The sequence below is a fragment of the Gordionus sp. m RMFG-2023 genome, chromosome 3 (assembly GCF_954871325.1).
Source record: "Gordionus sp. m RMFG-2023 chromosome 3, tfGorSpeb1-WG-v2, whole genome shotgun sequence".
NCBI lineage: Eukaryota > Metazoa > Nematomorpha > Gordioida > Chordodea > Parachordodidae > Gordionus > Gordionus sp. m RMFG-2023.
The window spans coordinates 15,119,812-15,124,706 of record NC_088777.1 but is presented as its reverse complement, the minus strand read 5'-3'; positions in this window follow the sequence as shown (position 1 = coordinate 15,124,706).

Sequence of the window (4,895 nt, the reverse complement as noted above, 5' to 3'; positions counted from 1 at the left end):
TTCTCATAATTTAACTAACAATTATATCATTTAAACAACCCGACATTAACTTCAATTATACAGATACTCTATGATCATTTTGACAGGAAGCACATTAAATATTCATATCTATTGGGTAAAAATTACGATTATACTTCGGAATTTCAAACCTTACAATAAAAATTGTCTTAAAGCATTTATTATAAAATTTTATTTTATCGTCCTCGTTCCTCTTATTTCTAAATAGTAGGTTGTTTCATTTATATAGTTTCCTCCAAGCAACCCAATAGGAAAGAAGCTATTTAGGTTTATGTAAATGGTAAAGACAACTCCAAGATAGAGCATCTAAATGGAAATATTTAAATGCAGATGAGCTATTTTAATAGCTACTTTAAAAATTATGTCACATATAAGGGCTAATAAATAAAATATTGTACCTATTTATATATTTTTTTCATATTCGTAAATTAAATCTTTATTAAAATTTCGTATAATAGATAAGATTTACATAATAAAATATTAACTTAACTATGTATGATTTTAATCTATATTTTATGATTTGCTTTTAGGAGAAGATGTCTCAGTTTTTATCTAGAAAAGAACAATCATATTTCACCAAAAATATCCTTTTCTAGTCTAAAGAATCCCAACATAGAGGTTTTGCATTCTATGAAGAGTGGTTTTAAATGGAACTCTTTTATATATTAAGAGATATGATATTGATGATCTCGAAAAGTTTGTTATATAATCAATATTATTATTTTAATAATCCTCATTTGTATATCATAAAAAAATATGTAGAACACGTGATGTTATCATATTTTTAACGTGATTTTTACAATGTTGAGATTAAAGATGATGAAAACATTTATATATTTATGATTATACATAAGATTTTATCATTTCGATTCTAATGTGAATAAATAAATACAGGAATGTTCTTTCTGTGAAGAATTGAATAAATAAATTTTTTTAAAAATAATTGAAATATACATTCTGAAATAATTATTGGAATTTTTATAAAGGTAACTAATTTTAGTAGCTAACAAAGAAGGTAGCCGTGTTATTAATTATCTACCTTGTCCCTGCACGTCTACACCTAGTGACGATACTGAAGACCGGTATCTACCGTTGCTACTCTAACAAAATTAAAAACAGCGTCTATATGAACAAGGATAGGTACAGTTTGCATCTAAAAATTTTTGAGGGGAGTAGGAGGTAGGATTTATTTGAGGTAGGCTAGGGGCAGGATAAATTTAATGGGGGGTTATTTATTTAATTTTTAGATAAAATAGGGCAAAATGTATTGCTGTAAAAATCAATACTTTTATTTACTAAATATCAACCAAATCATATATGGCACATATTCATAAACAGCATTTTCAAAATAAAACTATTTCTAGATTATTTTTTGCTAATTTTTAATGTAATTTAAAAGGGCTAAAAATTCTATCAGTAAACTGCATTCGTGCCAAACAAGATGCTATAATAATGCATTAATTGTAAACGAGTGAGTTTTTAATTAATCTTGTTAAAAAAAATAACTCTTACAATCACAATATTTTGATAATTGGCAATAGAACAGTAATCATTTAAGTTCCTTTTTTTTAAATTATGAAGGGATTAATTTTTTAAAAAGGTCTAATTAATAATGTGGGGAGAAAAATTTTAAGTGGATTGGTATATTTTTGAGGGGGGTTTGCATAGAGTGAATATCTTGTCATGTAGACGCTGGTTGAAATTCTTCTATGGGAAACAAAATGGCGTACCAACTTATTTATACAACTATGCTTCAAAATATTTCTTAATAAATAAATAGTTTGCTAAGTATTAGATGTCATTGAATAAAATGAATACTAAATACACTGGAGAAAGTCAATCTTATAAATGAAGAAATATCTGAATGATTTATTAAAAATAGAAGTTTAGGAAGTTACAGGCACGTACGCAGGAATTTGGTCTGGGGGGGGGGGGATAATAAAATTTTTTAAGAAATATTATTGTTTTTTAAAAATATCAAGCATAAATTTATTAGAACTAATAACTATTTCTAATACACAATTTTAAATTAATGTGAATTATAAAAATTTATATGTATAAACCGTCATATAAAAAAACTATAAAATAAATGTGAATTAAAAAAAATATTAAACGAATACAACTGGGGCGGTAAAGAAAAACTATAAAATAAATGTGAATTATAAAATATAAAGTGAATATAAAACTATAAATGAAACACTTAAATGACCCAAAATAGAAATTTGAATTTTTTTAGCCTTTAAAATTTATATACATAAAAAATTTAAATGTTGGAAATATAAATTAATACACTAAAAGTTTCTTAGGAATAATTGTATTTTGTATGTTATATATTTATATGTAAAATCCAATTCTTCGTTGGGATTGAGCTAAATTTTTTTTAAAAAAATATCCGGGCCGGGTTGTATATTTTAAAACAGCCTAAATTTGAAATCGTCATTATTAGCTATAAAAATCAAATCGAAATATAATTTATTTTAAAAAAATCCGGGCCGGGCCTGAAAATTTTATTTAAAAAAAAGCCGGGACAGGCCTGAAATTTTTTTAAAAAAAACCCGAGCTGGGCCTTAAAAAATTTTTAAAAAAATCCGGGTCGTGCCCTACAAATGGTACCTCTGCAAGGCTCTGTTTTTCATCTTAAAAAAGAGGATGTTCTCTCATTAGTTTACTAATGGGAAGAGTTCTAATATATACAAACCCTTTTAATACATTGGGAATATAATTTAAATGTTACAAATGCTAAGCATCCATAGAATTTTTTAGGGCTATATCAACCATAGTTAATTTTATAAACATAGTTATACAGCTAATAGGGCATCATAAGATACTTTAACATCTTCATGATAAAAATCTAACAAATATTTTTTTTTCTGTCACCATCTGAAAATGGTAAGGCTTTTGTGGAAGTATTATCTGCAGATTGGTAAGTGTTGCATGATGAATTAAAAACCATTCATTTATTTGGGTTATCTGTATCTAAGAGAGAGGGCATTTGTTTTATAATACTCTTCTACTGATCCTATATTAATGTTTTAACGATGAGCTTGCCTTGCTGTAAGTCGAAGGAGGCAAATATTAAACACGTATAACTCTACTTTTGACTCAACAATAACATATAAAATATGAAATTCTTCATAAACATTAGCCCTAATTTCCTTGAGTTCTAATAAAATACTCTCCTCTATTCTCATCTTCTTAATCAAGTCAATGTCATGTTTTTGAAAAGTATTACATATAGTTTTATAATTATATAATACATTCTAATGAGAAAAAAAATTTGGAATGAGCATTTAATCCAATAATTTTCTTGCCTCTGAGGAAATATTTCTTTCAGGCCATTGTGATATTTCAGTAATAGCAAATAATCGGCTCTTCTAACTCCATAAAAGAGGTTATTGCTTGATAGCGAAGACTCTATCTCGTTGGACAAGCTTGCAATTTCTTCTCCCTGTTGGACAAGGAGTTTCAGAAATAATAATTATTTGACTAGAAATTTGAAAATGGTAGATAAATATTACGCCACTAAAAATTTGAAAATAATAAGTAAATATTAGGCCAGAAAACTTGAAATCGAAATTAATTGATAAAATAACTTAGATGAATGTGATAAATAAATGTAATTAAATATTTAATATGAGATAGGAATTAATATTAACAAATATAAATTAATATAAACAATAATATTTTTGAAAAATATATCCGGCATCTGCATTTTTTGGCTTAGGGGGGGGGGGGTTAAATATTTAATTACATTTATTTATCACATTCATCTAAGTTATTTTATCAATTAATTTCGATTTCAAGTTTTCTGGCCTAATATTTACTTATTATTTTCAAATTTTTAGTGGCGTAATATTTATCTACCATTTTCAAATTTCTAGTCAAATAATTATTATTTCTGAAACTCTTTGTCCAACAGGGAGAAGAAATTGCAAGCTTGTCCAACGAGATAGAGTCTTCGCCATCAAGCAATTACCTCTTTTATGGAGTTAGAAGAGCCGATTATTTGCTATTACTGAAATATCACAATGGCCTGAAAGAAATATTTCCTCAGAGGTTGGATTAAATGCACATTCCAAATTTTTTTTCTCATTAGAATGTATTATATAATTATAAAACTATATGTAATAATTTTCAAAAACATGACATTGACTTGATTAAGAAGATGAGAATAGCGGAGAGCATTTTATTAGAACTAAAGGAAATTAGGGCTAATGTTGATGAAGAATTTCATATTTTATATGTTATTGTTGAGTCAAAAGTAGAGTTATACGTGCTTAATATTTGCCTCCTTCGACTTACAGCAAGGCAAGCTCATCGTTAAAACATTAATATAGGATCAGTAGAAGAGTATTATAAAACAAATGCCCTCTCTCTTAGATACAGATAACCCAAATAAATGAATGGTTTTTAATTCATCATGCAACACTTACCACAAATATAAATTAATATAAACAATAATATTTTTGAAAAATATATTCGGCATCTGCATTTTTTGGCTTGGGGGGGGTGGATTTGTTTTCCTGCCCCCCCCTCCCCCGCTGTGTACGCGCCTGGGAAGTTAACAATTTAAAATTAAAAAGGAATATTAAAAAAGTCAATTTCTTTATATCATATTTTTCATAGGAGAGTTTCAACCAAGAACTCCATTCTGATTAGATATCAATAAATATTATGAAAACAAATTGTCTTACCTCAGATTTTCTTTACATCACTCGTCAATACCACTCTAAAATACGACTTCCACTATTTACATAATCTATTATATTAACGAGCACACACTTAAAATTATATAATCAATTTCAATTATAATTTTACGTGTGTTATTCAGTTCAGAACGACTATGTGTTAGTAACTAACATATATAAGGTCTATTA